Source organism: Arvicanthis niloticus, chromosome 29, assembly GCF_011762505.2.
Source record: "Arvicanthis niloticus isolate mArvNil1 chromosome 29, mArvNil1.pat.X, whole genome shotgun sequence".
NCBI classification, from domain to species: domain Eukaryota; kingdom Metazoa; phylum Chordata; class Mammalia; order Rodentia; family Muridae; genus Arvicanthis; species Arvicanthis niloticus.
Window position 1 is genome coordinate 18,297,698 of NC_133437.1, and position 17,904 is coordinate 18,315,601.

At 45.1% G+C, this 17,904-nt stretch overlaps 1 protein-coding gene across 3 annotated transcripts in view; it reads left to right on the forward strand.

The window, feature by feature from the left end:
* Positions 1 to 17,904, forward strand: part of Lhfpl2 (LHFPL tetraspan subfamily member 2) — a 142,355-nt gene that overhangs the window by 34,039 nt on the left and 90,412 nt on the right. Inside the window, exon 2 of one of the 3 annotated variants that reach the window (XM_076927167.1) lies at positions 3,205 to 3,298. The exons of 1 other annotated variant lie outside the window; for it this stretch is intronic. The gene's annotated coding sequence lies outside the window, so the exon portion shown is untranslated. The remainder of the gene's footprint in view (positions 1 to 3,204; positions 3,299 to 17,904) is intronic. One more of the 3 variants, XM_076927166.1, reaches the window with a different exon arrangement.

A 17,904-nucleotide genomic window follows, 5' to 3' on the forward strand; every position in this document is an offset into this window, starting at 1 on the left:
CTAAGAGGATTACCTCCAGGGATCAATGTATTTGTCTGTGTCATTCAGATGGTGGCTTCCGTTGTTTGGCTTGTTTGGTTGTCAAGTTCTAATGAGTAAGTAACTCATTAGTAAGCTGGGCATCCTGGAAGTTGATTCATTATGTTTGGGATGAGGGGGTGGAACGTAGGTGTCTGGTGATTCAAATACCTCTGAAACGTGGAGCCACTGAATTAATTCCTTCACATATCTCTAGAGTTCAGGCCCCATGCTTCTGTTTACATAAAACCCTTTCTGTACGACACACCATAATGCACATTTGCGAAATGGCCAGTGACTACATGGCCCTTACTCTCCTGTCCCCCTTACCCACGTCTCCTTTGCTCTCTGATTTTAGGATAGGAGAGGTGGTGGAGAAGAAAACATTGTTTCTAGAGGTTTTTTCTTTCCAAAGCTTCTTTGAAGTCATTCCACTAAACAACACACTTGGATCCAGTGTGTCTGGTTTTTGGGGTTTTTCTTCTCTGTCTGTCTGTCTGTCTGTCTGTCTGTCTGTCTGTCTCTTGCTTCTGTGCAGTATGGTGAGATATTGAATTTCCAGGAAAAAAAAAAAAAAAAAACCTAGGGATTGAAAGAAAATGGGAAAAAGAAAAAGACACGATTTCAACTTTTATCCAATATCCTCTACTGTCCTACTGCCATTCTCAAGTTCCCGGAAGGAAACAGGGAAGAGATATGGCATCCTAAGGTTGTCTGGACGGTGCAAGGCCACACTGGGGTCAGGGTTAATCCCCCCTGCCTGCTGTCACCTCAGGCCCTCTTAGCTTTGCTCTCTGGGGTGGGCGCTGGATCATCTGTGAGTTCCCCAAATTCTGTGGTGATCGCCATATGCAAACAGTGGTGGAGAACTCAGGTTGGCAGCTTGTTCCCAAAATTAGGGTTTGTCAAAAATTCATTTGTTGTTTATTTAGCTAATGGTTACCAATTAAATTCTTGTACGTGTTTATATTTGTTTCGTATGAATTGACAGGCTGTGGACCACGATTAGGCTCATGTAATTCTTGTAGTTTAGCAAGAAGACAACCAACTTGGAGGGTAGAACAGTCAACGTTGTCCTAAGAGGAAAGGCTCAGTTGCTAGGCCTTGGGTCTTACAAACGATGCCCACCCAGCATCAGACTGGGGGTGCTGAACCCACCCTACATTTACTTTCTAAGAGTTTCTTTCAGCTGCTGAATTGCTACATAGGTTCAGGGATTATGGGAGGGAGCGGGAATCTTTGGACAGGTTTCGACTGGTCTGTGGCACTTTTAAGTGGAGCTGGAGTTGAGATGAGTGGAGAAGAATCCCAGGTTGATCTAAAAAGGGTCCACCCGATGGCTTTGTCTCACCTGGATGACGTCATGCATATTTGCGAGTGGCTTCTTACCCTCCTGAGATGGCCCATGGTGGATGAGCTCATGTTTCCCGCAAGCCCCATCTTTCAGAATCAGAGGCTTCTGTATCTTTCTTGAGAAGTAATCTATAGCTGCACAGATCCCAAATTCAATTTCGAATGACTCCTGCCTGGCTTTTACTGGAGTCATAATGATCTTTTGGAAGGAGAGATATATGGTCCGATGTCATTGGTCATTTATTGTAATTCCCATAGTCCATTTCTTCCGTTTGAAACAGCCACAGCGGTCAGCTGTTTCCTGTGTTTTTAGCTGATGAAAGAATGCTTCTGCTTTTGTGTCTGATACAATCAGGAACAAATTTACTTTAAATCTAAAACTAAAAGAAATATTGTTCACTGTCACTACTGTCGACTTGAGCCCCCTTCCTCCCAGACCCTTCTTTGCTAGAAGCGCTCACTGTTTGACTGTCCTTGTCCAGCATTCCCTAAAAAGAGAGGCTTCCAAAGAGAGAAAGAGTGATGGAGATTTCCTCTGGTACCATTCTGAACAGTCAGGGGTGGTTGTTTGTCTTGTTGTCTGTCTTGGAGACCTCTTCCACAAAGATATTGAGGGCTTACAGGTTTCCTGGTGGCAGTAATCTGTCCACTCATCCTGTTAGAGTTGCTTCAAGCACTGACATGGTGTCAACTGCATTTGACCTGGTGCTTCGGCGTCAAGCCTATAGATGACTCACTGTTTCAGATGCTTGGTCGAAGCATTCCGTGAGGAAAATAGAAAAGTCTGTTGTAAAAATATAGTCCATCCCCAGGAAGGAGAATCTCTGTGTCTTGACAAGAGACTGGATGTCTGCTTATGGCTTTTCCTTTTTTTTCCTTCTGCCTTAGAACCTGGTTTGAAGTGCGTCTGGAAAATGTCCATCATCCATGTTTAGACGGCATTGCTGGTTATTTGTGTATTTTGAATGTGAATTCAAAAGATACATGGTAGAAAGTTTGTTCTCTGGTGTCCGAGAAAGAGTGGTTGGCAAGGGGGAGAAGTTAGGAGGGCCTTCCACTCAGCTCCATGCTGAGGGAAAAGCAAAGAACCCAGAGCTAGACCCCCGCTCAGCAGGCTGACTTCATCAGCTGGCTTTCTCTGCAGTTGAGATGTGACATGCGATTTGTATTCTTTCTGTGGAGGCTGTCCATTCTATATGTGATTTAGTAATTTTGGAATGTTTGGCTTTCTAGAATCAAACGGACTCTTGTAAATGTCATGGTTTTTTTTTAAAGTTGTCTTTAACTTTTGCACTGTATTTCTAAGTGAAATATTCTACTGACTTGTAAATATGTCCCCTTTTGTCTTTTGGGGGGGTCTCGTTCTTACATATCCCAGGAGAATACTTAAACTTTGGAATCCCTTCCCAAACAGGGAAGAGAAAGACTTCAGGGTTTGCTGGGCCTCTCCGAACTGTCTAACATTGTGTTTAAACCTATCACTATTATTGTGTTGTTTATGGAAGTTTGGCTAACTTGTTAGATGGTGGTTATGCACAAGATAACTGGGTGAATAATAGTGCCTATTTATTTGCACGTGGCAGGAGGGGTTTTGTTGTGTTTTGCACATATCTGTTCCTGTGTGCATGCGCGCACACACATACACACATGTGTATGTGTGCTTGTGTGTGAGCTTGTGTGTATGCATGTATATACAAGCACTTGTGTGTGTGCATATATTTGTGTGTACATGCATGCCTCTGTGTGTGTGTGTGTGTGTGTGTGTGTGTGTGCGTGTGTGCGTGTGTAGACATCAGGGTTTTTCCTCAGTCTTTTACCTTCTTATTTTTTGAGGCAGGGTCTCTCTCTGAACCTGGAGCTTACTGATTCAGCAAGACTGGCTCATGATTCCAGTGACTCTTCAGTTTCTGCCTCCTACAGCTGGATTGTAAGTGTACTCCACTGCAGCCTCCCCTTCTGTAGGTGCTGGGGGTCAGTTTGGGTCCTCCCAGTTTTCACACTTTACCCAGCCATTCTTCTTCCTTTGATTGTATTTTATTTTCACAAATACACTACACACAGGACACACACACAGTACAATGAAGAACTAATGGCCTTGTAGTTATTAAGTGGTGAATTTAACCTAAGTTAAGGCTTGAAGGATATCTCCATAGACTGCCTCTCTTTAGGGGAGCAGAGTTAAACTCCTCTGTACTGCTAACTGTCTCCATAGCCCTGTACATGTCTGGTGATATATAAATATCATTTCTCTCAGAGAAATAGGGTTGCACAATTGCTAAGAGCAGGACAGGTGTTTGGCTGACTAGCTCTGAAAACTGGGCCTCTTTATTTAACCCTTTTATGTCTGTCATCTCATCAGCAGGAAGCCCGTGCCCGTGATTAGGTGAGTTCCTGTTGCTGCCGTGTTATCAGATGGCTCATGAGAAATTCTTTGCACGCATCTGCTGCACGCATTTGCATACCTTTTGGGAAAAGGAATAGGATTGAGATCACTCTCTTATCTCCTTGCTTCCTTGGGCCAGCCAGATGCACTCATTCTGCCTGTGGAAAGGGAAGGACCGGGGCACAGCTACGACCAGTATGTGAGGGTGAACCCTGGTCCAGCCCTTCTGCCCTGAGCTTGCATGAAGTTTCTGATTTCTACCACACACACACTTGTGTGTTCCTCTCTGGTCCTCTGGCTTCTGCAGGTTGACCTTCCCCCCAGTGTCTTTACCTTTTCTGCACGTGCCACAGAGACAACACTGCTCATTCAAACATTATCTCACCATCCAGGACTATTTGTTATCCATACATGAACTGGTGTGGGCACCCTGGCACATTAGGAATTATAATGGACCAAGTCTGAGGATCTCGTGGAGTATTGCTTTAAAGGCACTTTTAATCATGAACATTAGATTGTGTGCATTAAAGTTGCCTGAGGAAAGTAGCTGGTGCCTTTCTTGCCTCAGTCTCAGTCTTAAAGGTATAGGCAGCAAAACGGGCCCAGGAATCTTGAGGGGCTTGGCTCTAACCTATCATGCTTCCCTTCCTGTACATTCTAGGGCCCTGGAGGTCTGGCTTTTTGTCATACTTCAAGGTAGTAGGTTGGTTTTGGGGGGATTTTTTTGGCTTTTGGTTGGTTTGGTTTGGTTGCTGTTTGTTTGTTTTTTAATTGCCATGATGAAGACAAGTGAGTTCACCCTCCTTGACAATCACCACACTCCCCTCAGAAGGACTTGCTGTGTAGGAACAGCACACACACACACACACACACACACACACACGCACGCACACACACACCATGGGAACAGCCCATGTGACTGTTGGCCTGGCAGGGCCCAGTATGGCTGTAAAATGATGCTTCCCGACTGGCAATTGTTGTAGTTAAAATTAACTGGGGGTTTGTACCCCGCTTTGGATCATTTAGTTCCCAGGTAAAAGAAACAAAACCTATATATTTATAACAAGCCTTAACAACATTTGAGCTGGGCAGAGATCAACTCTGTGCTATTTATCTACTTTCCTGTCAGCAACCCCCAAGATATAACTTGCCGTGTTCCGCTCTTACTCCAACAGGCCGGCCCTCATGGCATGTGCTCACTATTCATCTACCCCATGGCGTCTTCTCTCTTCTCCTCTTCTCTTTCCTCCACAAGGTCACTGTCTCAGACTCCAAGCCCAGGAGCCTCTCATCTGCCCCGCTACAGGCTATAGGCATCATTATTCAACCTATAATTTTAAATTAAGGAGCAAGGTTACCTAGCATCATTTACCAGACGGAAGGATCTTCTGGTCCCTGAGGCAGCCAGACCTCAGGGGCCAGTATACAGCCTTACAGTACACAGCAATGGACCAAACTTCACAGGCCACCTGCAGCAGCTGAGATTATCTGTAGATTACCAAAACCAGGTGTGGAAAGTATCTGATGTCTGTTCTTCCTCCCTCTTCCCCTTTCTTTTCCTCTTCCCTTTTCTCTCTTCCTTCCTTCCCTCCCCCTCTTTCTCTCCTGGTCTCATATAGCCCAGTCTTGCCTTGAACTCGAGATCCTCCCAGCTCAGCCACTCAAGTACTGGGACCATTTACATTTTCAGTAGTGACAGATGGCACATGACGCTCAACACAGCATTCTAATGTTCAAACTCATCCTAAATTAAAATAAAGGTGAGGAAAGCAGACAGCACTTAAAAGATCTCCTGGGGTATACCACTGGGCATCTTCGGTAGAACCAGGCATCTTTGGTAGAGTAGAAGAGTTAAGAGTTCTGCTTCCCCATGAGGTGGAGACTGTAAGCAGTTTATTCTAAGTTGTAGGCATCACACAAGAGGCCAGGCTGGGTTGGCACTGACTTTTGGCACGCCTAGTGTGTCTTCATGAGGGAGAGATTCCCCAACAGCTCTGTGCGTGGATCTCCAGAGCTTCCTCCTTCTGTGTCTCTGAGGGAAGTCCTGTCTGCTCTACTCGAGCTGTAGCGACAGAATGTCTTACCATGTCTAGACTCTTCCAGAATCCCACCACGGGGATTCGCCTACTGCACTTTCCTTTGGCTTATAGCTGCCGGTTGGTGTCGTGTGTTGAAAAGAATACTGCATTGCTGGCTAATTTAATAATGAGCCGCTTGACCACTGGGAAAAGATGGCCAGACGGCAGCGGTCTGAAGGGGAAGCATGTCTTCTCAGATACTTTCCAGATGCTGTGTGGGTGCGCCCTTCACAGCTGTCTTGTTTGGGCTCTCCATCCTGGGTTCACTTAGGAGTCAGCTCTCGACCCACCAGCCATAGTTCACACCAGTTGTGTGTGCCCAGCAGAACTGTCGGAGGATGCAGTGGGTGTGGGTGCTACCTTCCATTTTAACTATTCTGCCTATGCTGCCTCAATGAACCACTTTCCTTCACTCCACGCCCCAGGATGCAAGCCTTCCATTAGCTTCTTATCTTGCACAATACTTGGTTTTTAACAAGCCTAATTATCTCAGAGCCACATCTTGTTTATTAATCACCAGAAAACCATTCCTCCGCAAGACCAGGAAGGTAGCGGTGGAGACGTCAGGGACTGTGGTGCAGACAGGACTGTGAACACTTGCTTTACTGGTCGTTGGGTTCATTATTATGTTGAATGTTCCTCTGTCATCCGATTTCTACCCCTGCCACACTGCCTTGCCTTACCTTGCCTTGGCAAATGATTTTATCGAAAGGCAATTATGGCTGTATTCTCTACTAAGACTTTAGTAGACAGTAAGCCTGCCGTTTGATGACTCATTAATTTGATGACGAAAATGTCCTAATAAAGATAAAGAAACTGTAACTGGTTTCAGAAGCGCAGAGGGAAAAATGTTGGGGCACTTGAGGTCACCTGCTCCCTCCTGTTCTTTGGGGGCTCATTTGGTGGTGTTTGCTCACGGGAACAGACAGATTGATCTTTGTGTGTGTGTGTGTGTGTGTGGGGGGGGGTGATCTGTGTCTCTCTCTCTCTCTTCCAAACTATGTAACATTCCTGGATGCTTCATTTTCTGAGTTTCTTTCTGTATAGACAGAGACTGGGGACGAGATTTCACAAAAAAAAAAAAAAAAAAAAAAAAAAAATAGCTGTCAGTTTTCCCTTTTCCTCTACAAGTGTCCCAAGGTTGGCAACGGGCACAGCGTGATTTTTTTTTATCAGATGTAAATGGTCAACAATGGCTAACTAGAATCAGAGGCTCTTGCTCCTAGGAGCTGTCTAGCCTGTGGTTACATAGGCAGAACCTGGATTATTCACTTGCACAGAGTCTCTTAGCACTGGTGGGATTTTATGCTGCCCTACATAATTTTGCTAAGGCTGAACGTGCCAGTGCCAGTGCCAGTGTGTCTGAGGCCACTGCTTCCAGACTTTGCTAGAGGGCTTGCCAAGCAGGAGACACAACAATCCAAATGTCACTGTCATTGCGACATATCTTTAAAGTATTGCCCTTCTCTTTTCCTCCTTCTTCTGGTTACTGGCTGGGTCTTGCTGGACTAGGGGAAGATACAGAAGGCACGGAGAGAGTCCTAATGAGCCAGTAGTCGTAGTGAAGCCATGTGTGTGAAAGTGGGGGCATTTGCATGATGATGCAAGAGCATGTCGCCGTGGACATGACAAGCTGTTTCACAGTGATATCAGTATTATTTCAGTTAAATAGCTTTCTGATGACACCCGGTAATGAAACACTTTTTCTAGGATGTGGTCTTGCCTATACTATAGATCATATTCTGAAGTAACACTCTTCCATATCCCGATGGACTTCTGGGCCCCTTTAACTTGTAGTTATCAGCAGATGAGCCTGCCCTAGGGGCAACAGGCAGGCTCTACCAGCAGCTGTCTTGAGACAATCATGCCAACAATTTTGTGTGTCCTGCTGGGGACACAGCACATGGTGTGTTGGTGGGAATAGGCCAGAGCCATTCAGAGACTGCAGGGTTGGGGATGGAGTGGAGCCTGCCCATCTGTTCACGATGCTCATGCCAGGTTGGGAAGGGGCAGGGCAAAGAGGTCAAGAGTTGGGTACCATCTGAGCAGAGCAATGATTGATTCAGTCCGTGTCTGTTTTGGATCCATACTCATATGTGTTAGTTGACTTTCTAACGTTGTAATGAAGCTTTAACTCCCCCACTTTCTAACTAGGAGCTGGACGTAGTGAAAGCCATATCAGAGTCACTCAGACTGACTTTGAGTTCTGGCGGCCACCTAACAAACACTTGACCTTCCTGGACAATTCCATAAAAAAAAAAAAAAAAGATCTTCCAGATGTGGGTGGCAGGAATAAGTGAGATGTGTAACCACATTTATCCACCCCACCCCAAAGGTGAATGTCTTGAAAGCCAAGGAAGCACATTTTGAAAGATGCTTGATAAAACAGGAAGACGGGGTTAGTTATAGATGATGAGAAGGCACCATTTGTTAACAGTGCGGGCGTCATTTTAAGTCCTTTCTTGCCATCTGATCTCTCATACAAACTGGGTGAGTATCTCATCCTCGCCTGATAGTTGAGAGCTCTGAGGCTGCTGCAGCAGCTACAGGGTTTGCTAAGTCCCGTCCACCTGGCTCCACAGCTCTTAGTCATACTAGTGACGTCAGCAGTGGTTCGTCAGATCTCTACAGGCCTTCATCTCTGGACAAAACCCATGACCTTTGCTCCTCAGGAGAAAAAGCGGGAGATGGCGAGAGATTGGAGAAGAAAGCCCAGGTGACCACAGAACAGCAGTACCTGCCCGCGGTTACTAACTCGTGTGTGGCCGGGTTGGTACTTGAACTTTTCTCCCTTTGACTTTAGTGTTCACACTGATCACGGATCCTTTGCAAAATTGTTAAACTTTGTTAGTGTGGGACAGCACAAGGATGTTAGTCGAGCTGCTGGAAGAACTCTGGTCAGAAGGGCAGATCTAGCCTGGGGCCACACAGCTCACTCCTGAGGACTTCGTGTGAGCTAGAAACGTATTGAGGTGTCTGTTTCTGGGCCCCTTGAGCTGAAGGTCATCTTCACAGTTCCTCCTGAGATGCTAGAAGCACCAGGGGAAACATGAGGCGCCAAGGCTTCCTCGCTTGCACGTGAAGCACCTTTAAAGGAGGGCCATGGAGGCCATACCTGGGAGGGAGTTAATGGTTCCGTCCTGGCCCCTGTGAGGGAATGACAGAGACCTTCTTCCAGAGCTAGTGGGCTCCCTGGACATTGGAAACAGCAGAGTTTTAGTGTGTAAGCAAGATGAGAGGCCAAGTAAAGTATTGCCCAGTGGCCTCCTGGGATAATGTGGTTCCTTAGCTGGGGATGCCTGTGATTATGCCTTTGGCAAACAGCTGTCAGGGGAATTAATGAACTCCCCAAAGGCTCCAGAAGAGCAGCCGTGGAGCTAAATACCCACAGTCACCCGCAGCGGCTTACCTTGGGCAAGAGACATTTTGGACTCATGAAGACCTGAGTCGATCTCATTTCATACCAGAGATAAAGAACACACACAGACAGAAGCAAATATTTAGAGGTATTGGTCTTTTCTGTGACTATTTTTCCATTGTTTCATTTATTCTTGGCCCACAGGCCCTTTAAAATCTTTCCTAATGACTTGGTGGCATCGACTGTCCTATTTACTAAACAGGATTTGATTGGCTTCCTTGCCAATAAGGATCACCATGCCAGCAGAAGAAAGAAAGCAAGTCTTTGTGAACAACTTTAACTGACCGTAAAGAAGACCATTTATTTTAATTTGGTATATTGCTCACAAAGTTCAAGGTTCTCCGGCTGGTCTTGTTTTATATGTGCTTCTTAAAATTCCCATGTCAAGAGCTTTAGATGACTATTAGAAATACTTTGGTGTTGCTAATAACGAAGGTCAAGGTTGAACGGAGTGGTCGCCATCATCCAGAGTTGCTTGTTACTGGAGTGACAGCTGGTAGGTTTCTTCCCACCACATAGAAATGAACTTATTGAGTTTAAAAGCCATTCGGTCCCCATTAAGGCAGCAAAAAAGAATTTAAAAGAATGTTCTAAGTGATAGTATGTAGAAAAAGAGTGTTCTAATTCTTGTTGTATTGAGATGCCCTTTTTCCAGAGCTTTCTTTAGGAAGTACAGGGTATGCCAGGAGAATAAGCAGAAGACCCTGAGTTGAATAGTGGGGGAGATTGCCCCATAAAGCATGAAAGTTTCTGATGCTGATGCTGTGTGGCCAGTGTAAGAGGACTGTGTTCCAGCCTTCCTCAGAGGCACCGTTAGGACACTTGTGCCATGTTGAGTGGTCACTCATGTCATCACAGACACAGTTCTCTGAGTTGGTGAGATTTAATGACAACTGCAACAAAGGGTAGAGGAAGGGACAGAGGGGAGAAGTGTGTGAGGTGTGAGCTGTGTGTGACCATGTCCTCCTCGGCCTGGGTATTCCTTACTGTGTCTGTGTTGCCTCTGGAAGTCCTGTCCAGATAACAGCCCTCTGAAGGCGAGAGAGCGTGGGAATCTAGTGGGATAGCATCAAGTAGCAGCCAGTGTGTGTAGACTGTGGTGCCACTGTAAAATCACATGTTAGAGCTGACTGGTGAGGTGGCCCAGTGACCATCCCCATGTTAGACAAAACAAAAATAACCTACCCAAGGGAAGAGAATGTGAAAAGGGGGGTTGTTGGCCCACTGTGGGACCAGGGTTGTTGACCCACTGTAGGACCTGGGTGCTGAGCTAAGTAGGGTCATGTGACTACATCCACACATCAAAGTGGAAAATTTGTTGCTTAAAACCAAGAATCTGAACTACAGGACTGATGCTGTTCCTCATTCCCAAATCTTTTTAAAAGGTAAAACATGGCTTTGTGTTTCTCATTAAGCCCTGAGGTTCCATGGCCTCAGACCGCCAGGTCTAAGCATGAGAGTGAGCTATGCTGCTTCTTGGATGTATGACTTTGGCCAAGCCTTTCCAGCCCACAGTACCTCTACCTATAAATAGCCCTTCTTTTATGCATGGTCCACAGAAAGACTGCTGGGGGTGCTTAGTGCAGTGCCTGGTACCTAGTGAGGGCTCTCAGTCAGTGCTCGGTGACAGGGAAGAGGAGGGCAGGGAAGGGCTTGGTGTGGTGATCAATGCTATGATGGTTTCAGTGGTCTTGATGTTTTTCAGTGTGGAAGGTTCTGTCCCCCTGAACTCTTGGGAAGATGGGTGATAACCCCAATGAACACACCCTCATGGGCCTCTCCTGCTACACACATCCTGTAGCTTCCTGAGTTGTAGTTTCCAGGAAGAATGGCAGCTTTTGGGTCTCCCTCATCATGTTTTCTATTTGCTCCACATACTCCAGTTTAAACTTTCAAGGTCATTCTACCGCCTCAGAGAATGGAAGCTGCTGGAGCTATGGCTCGTGCTGGAGCTATGGCTCGTGCTGGACCTATGGCTCGTGCTGGACCTATGGCTCAGCATCTTCTGAAGGTCAGTGGCATCCTACAGCCTCTCTAGAGTGAACCCTTTGAATTATCTGAAGATATATAAATATCATATCCCCAACAGAATCAAGTACTTTAACATTTTAAAATTGTGTGTGTGTCTGTGTGTGTATATCTCTGTTTGTGTGTGTGCATGTATCATGCCAAACATGTGGAGATCATAGGACAGTTTGTGGGCGTTCTCTCTTTTACCACATTAGTCCTGGAAACCCAACTCAAGTAGTTAGGTAGCAAGTGCCTTTACCCACCAATCCATCTTGCTGACCTCAAATACTTTTTCTTTTCTGTTTTTTTTTTTTTTGTTTGTTTGTTTGTTTTGGTTTGGTTTGGTTTTTTTGGGGGGGGGGGTTTGCAAGGAGGGAATCTCATGTATCCCTGGATGGCTTTAACCTTACTACATAGCAGGAGTGACCTTGCACTTCTGGTCATCCTGCCTCTACCTCCCAAGTGCTGGAAGGCACTTCATGTTAAACAAGGCTCCAGCAAATCAACTGTAGTAGAAACACGTACCTTACTTATTCATGTCCCTCTGTGTATCACTTGACCAGATGCATCTGTCTGCATTTCCTTGTAACAGGGAGAGGAAGGCCTATGGGGTACTCAGTGCTGAACGCTCATCCTTAACTTGATTTGGGAGGGGGGGTTGGGCGGATATACTTCCCAGTGAAGCAGTTGCTCAGTTCCCCTTGGTCTCCCTTGAGAAGTTACTCATTCTAGTTGACTTTCTTCCTCTGGTACCTTCTATGGGGAACTGGAAAAAAGTCATAGGAGGCTTCTGTTCTTTTCATTTTAATCGAAAATTTGTGAAAACCGCAAACCTTTCTCCCCAGCTGATATTGGGAGTTTAGAAGTGTCATTTAGAGGTACATTTGCAAACAGCAATGACATGAGATGATTTCATTCCACACTAAGATTAAAGACTTATCTATCATCTAGAAGCAAAACCCCTTTTACAGTCATCACATCTTGCCCAGCAAATGGCTTTGCTGTATGACCCCGACAGCCTGAGTTCAGTCTTTAGAACCCACATAAAGATGGAAGGCAAGAACCAACTCCATGATGTTGTGGTCTGACCTCTCATGGCTCACTGTGGCAAATGTCCTTTCTTTCATCCTGTGGGCATGAACACACAACAAAAATGCTTTAAAAGCCACTACTTGGTAAAATTGGTTGTTTTGTTTTTCAAGATAGGGTTTCTCTGTTCCTGTCCTGGATCTTGCTCTGTAGACCAGGCTGGCCTTGAACTCAGAGATCTACCTGCCTCTGACTCCCAAGTTCTGAAATTAAAGGCATGCACCACCTCTGCCTGTGAAAGTCATTACTTCATAGCCAATAAGACTTTGAATGGGAACAAAATAGTTCCCTTATTTTAATCCTGGGCCCTCCTTATAGAAGTAGCTCCGGACTAAGAAGAATCTAGTCTGAACTGAGCTAATGGCTCGTTTATATAAGTACATATTTCATATTACTGCTAAGCCAAGACTTCCCCTGCTGTAGCTGTCTCCCAGCCTTCAGCTTCTGATTCATGAGGATGAGGAAGTTCCAGGGACTCGTTTGCTTTTCCGTCTAAGCTCTCCTTATAGTCTGTGATTCCCAATACTAAGCTGGAGTGTAGCTGAAAGGTTTTCTTAGTAAATGGAATTTCAAGGCACAGATTTCCTTGATTCTGGTCAGGAAGTCAGGGCCTTTGTCAACACATAGTTAAAGATTTGGTAGTGGGCACTACAGTAAGTGTATCTTTCTGTGTGTTCTTGACCATGGCCGGAGGCTGTACTGCAGGGAAAGGACAAGGCTATGACAAACAGCAAAAATACCAAACTTGCCTCACTTTCTAGGCCACAGGAGGGAGGGTGTATTGCTTTGGTGGAAGACAATTTTCATTTTTCTCTTTTGCAGAATCAGATTGCAAAAGGTGGAGGAAATTGTGTGAGATTTGAAAAAAAAGTAAGCTTCCTATTATACTGAATATACTTTCTCAGAAGTATCTTCTCAATGAATATGTGTCCCCACCTCCTTGTAGCTTCTAGGAGCAGGCAGTGGGGCTGGGGATGTGAGCCTCGACGTGCACACATGTGTCAGTAGGTTGTGTGTGACAGGACAGGTATTGGGGAGCAAGCCTGCTCCTGGGCACCCAGACTTTCAGATAGAGAGGAATGGAACTGGAGATACTTTCAGATTCCAGGCAAACACTTCCGGGAGAAGTATACATCCGTCTTTCTGTCCTTGATCTTTTGCCAGAGGAAAGCACATGTCCTCAGTCAGAAGCCCTTTTGAGATAATGAGACAAGACTGGAGTGTTTGACTCTCTGACTATCTATTTCTCCTACCCCCACCCCCCAGATCTCCCCTTCACACCTTGTCTGGAACAAGAAGGTAGATACAGATAGTATAAGAAAAGTTATATTTTATTATGTGGAGGGTCATCACACAAGGCTCACACTCTGAATTCCTAACTATGATCCCAAGTCTGTCTCTCCAAAGCTGCTCACTCGTGTGACATATCTTAGCTGAAGATCAAATCCGGTCTGTAACAGAAGCCCCTGGTTCAAGAGTCAGGATCCTGGGGGAGACTTTCCAGCTGTGGGGCAGTTCAAGGTGGTGTCTCTCCAGATGTGCAGAGCAGAGCATTGTTCTTGGTCTCAGTTTATATACTGTCCAGTGGGGTTTTGTATATACTGTCATAGGGTTCTAGGACTGTGTCTGGTTATCCTGAGTGCATGATGTCAGTAGGTTCTGGTTATCAGGTAAGCCTTGGGTGTAGTGGGGTTCCTGACTAAGCTATTTTTACACGCCTAAAAGGCATTTTTTTTTACTATGCTCGTTGCACAACTCCTCCCTCTCAGACCTTCCTAAACATGGTTAAATTCAACCAGTTTGAATGAAATTGAAAAACAAAATAAACTCCCTACAACAGAAAATTCTCTCTGGCAAGGCAAGGAGATTATTAACTCAACTTCCTCAAAGGGTCCCAGGTAGCGAAAGCCTAAACCAGCCTCATCCAGACTCTTGTTGGCAGAAAATCATCGTCTCTTCTCCTTGCTTCTTAGAACATCCTCCACCCCTAGTATATTTGCATCTCTTTGTGTGGGAAAGCCCCTTCCAGCTTTATGTGTATACCCGGGGATCTGAACTCTGTCCCTCATGCTTCCAGGACAAGTACCTTATCCAGTGGGCTATCTCTCCACCCTAAGGTTATGGTTCTTTCTGCTCTGTCTTAAAAAAAAAATTAAAAGATCTGTTTATTCTTATTTCCTTGTGATTGATATCTTGGTTTTGTTTATGAGAGACAAAATCAATGTGCTGGCATGTTCTATCTTTAATTGATTCTTTCTGCAGGTGAAACACAGCAGTCATGCCAGAGAAGGGAGCATAATTAATACCTTTGTGACTCTGTCCAAGTTTTGAGAAACTATTCAAACTCAGTTATGCTGGTGTTTGCCAGTTGAGGTCCAGCCAACCCCGTACTTGTCTTTCCTTCCCAGAAGGCATGACAAGGAAAGAAGGGGAGAAGAGTTCAAAGAATCAAAAACAGAGATTTCATTAGGGTAGCATTTGGGGGTCAGGTAAACATCGCTTTCGAATTTCATTGAAAAATTCCAGAAAGCCGAGGGCAAAGTCTCCGGAAGACTTGTTACAGGATTGTAGCATGGTGGGAAATTCTTCTTTGAAAGAATGTCAGAAAATGCAATATAATACCTCTTAGGGAGCAGGAAGTATTAAACAAAGCAGAAAAGGATATAACCCCTCCCCCAGATTTCTTTCTTTCTTTGAGAAATTTGGAAGACCCAGAGAAGATCATCTCTAGTGACCAGAACACGCTTCTTTATTGTATGCCTGCTACTTTCCCACCAGGAGCTGTAATGGTCATTGAGTTTGTGAACTTGGATTTTAAATGCAGATACACTGTGTAGACCTGTCTTGGAGACAGCAGCTTGTGTGTTCTTGGGAAGCCAGACACCTTCTGTGGACCTGCCATTGAGGGTATAGGCTGTTCTTTTTGAAGTGTTCCCATCCTGGCATCATCTCTCTCAAGAGAGCTGGGGTTAAGACAACACCCAGTTTCTCTGGAAAGTATCTTCCAGGGGTCTTTTAGGTGCATGGCGTCTGACACCATTCCACCAAACTCCATCTGGAAATCTCTCATTTCACTTTAAAAAGAGATTGAACCGGTCCCTGTTGACGCCAAAAGAAACGAGACCACGAGTTAAGCAACTGCTGGAAATTGTGGAATTTCTGTCGAGGAGATCTTCAAAGTGGAACATAAAAATTAGGTCACTTAAGTAAGTCAACTTGGAGGGTGACCAAAATAGTCTTTTGCAGTGTTCCAAATTTTTTAACCACTCAGGTTAGTATTCATATATCACGCGATCAGAAGAATAGTCACTCCTTTGTTTGCATCTGTGGACTTTAAACGCTGAGCTCTGCAGTGACTTCTGCCTTGCGTGGTAGTACTGCTTCTGCAGATTGAGGGGTGAATGGGAACGAGAAATAAGGGAAGTTCTCGTTGTAGAAAGTAGCATATGCTCTCTTCAGAGGATGGCATGAAGAAGGCAGTTGGCCGGCTAAAGTCCAGAGAAGCCATCAAACGATCATGGTTCAGTGTAGAAACACGATCCACACAGAACTGTTGTACCACAAGGATATTTAGATCTGCGCTCCTGGACACTCGTGACTCTAAAGAGTTAAGCAGATTATCTGGAACAAGCCTCTAAAATCATCTGGCTCCAGCATGTGCCTAGAATGATAAAAATTGAAAAGTTAGAGAAAAGGTTCTTTGTGGAATGCCAAACCACAGCGAACATAGTTCTTGGTGACTTGCTGAATTCCCCCTGTCCCCGGGGCCATTTGCTTCTCCTTTTGCAAATTACATCCAGATCTTCCTCCTACCACATAGTAGGCCAGCCCATCTGCCTCCTTCCCACTGACCTTAAAGAGACAAACTTCCGGGGCTAGTGAGCACGCGCACAGAAGAACATGGAGGTTTTCTTAGCAGAGGAAACAGAAAGCCATGGAAGGTGCTTAGCAGAGAGGGATTCAAGTGGTAAAAGCCTCAGTTTTTATTTTTATATGTGTTAGTGATTTTGGGAACTTCATAAGTTTTTCCACTTATTCCATTTTTAGGGTAAAGGTTTTGGAATTTTATTTGTTTAATTCTTTCAAAAAATTATTTTATGTGCACGAGTGTTTTGCCTGAAGGTATGTATGTTATCATATGTACGCCTGATGCCTGCAAACATCAAGAGAGAGTGCTGGTATTGGAGCTATGCTGTGGGTGGTTGTGAGCTGCCATGTGGGTACTGGGAATGGAACCCTGGTCCTCTGCAGGAGCAACAAGAGTCTTTAACCACTAGGCCATCCCTCCTGCTTTCTGTTTATTATTTCTGAGCCTAGCTCTCTATGTACTTGAAGCTAGCCTGGGGCTTTCCACCCTCCTGCCTCAGGCTCCTCAGAGGTGAGATTGCAGGTGTGTATCAGTTCACCCAGAAAGATTTAGGAACAGAGATTAGGAGGGTAAATGTCTGCCACCACTCTGTCTCTGGAGCTGACTCATTTGAGGCAGTGTGTGTGTGTGTGTGTGTGTGTGTGTGTGTGTGAAGAACTTTCTCAGGGATCTGCAAAAATCCTTTTTTCCTTGTGTTTACTTTCTCTCTGTTGCCAAGGCTGGTCTTGAACGCCCGGTCTTCACATTTCTGTTCAGCCTTTGAGTATCTGGGACTATGGGCCTGTGTCTCTGAACTCCGTGTTCTCTGTTCCACGAACTCTGCCTCTTTCTTTTTTTATTGGGCAGGCAAAACTCAATGTGAGGCCTCTTGAGCTTCAACATTTGGCTTTAGTGCTGGTTTCTTTCTTTCAGCTTTCTAAGGAGCGTACTCATTGAAATGAAGTCATGGGTTTAGTGCCTTTCTCTCTTGAAACTTTCCTTTGTTTGGAGTTAGTTCTGCCATAAGTGTGGTTCCTTGGGGTGTTTGTTTACTTATGGTATGCCCTTGATCTCATGTGTAACCCTAATATAGGACACAAATAATGTGGCACCATTGGTTGGTTTGTTATTATGTCCCTCTGCCCCAGAGTTTCTGAGGCATATTAGAGCCCACCATGCCCTGGAGAATCTGCTTTGTAACAGGATACCAGAAACACAGAATTAGGAGGGATGTAGTTATTGGACCATCTGGCTCAGCACCAAAATTTTGTGGTGGTTTTTGAGCTAGAGTCTCACCAAGTAGTGCAGGCTGGATTTGAACTCATGACGTTTCTGCCTTAGTTGTTCTGGTATTGGGATAGCGAGAGTATGCCATCATACATCTGGTCCACCAAGACTTTTTTTTTTTTTTTTTTTTTTTTGTTACCTCAACTCTCTGGACTGGAGTTTGCTCTCTGAGGGATGCTGCCCACAGCATGTTCTTCCTTTGAGTTACACGGAAAGTGCTGAGGTTGGAGCTGTGTCAAGGTGATGTAGTAGCCGAGGACAGGTCCCAGTGGTAGGAAGAATTGTTCCAGCCTAGCGTGAGTGGCCTTGCTTTATCTTAACAAACGCTCTGGAACAAAATATGAGGTGAGCAGAATGGTCTCTGAGGAAAGATTGTTCAGAGGCTTCAGAGAGGCATCTGCAGCCCTCTGGCCTTGAAGAA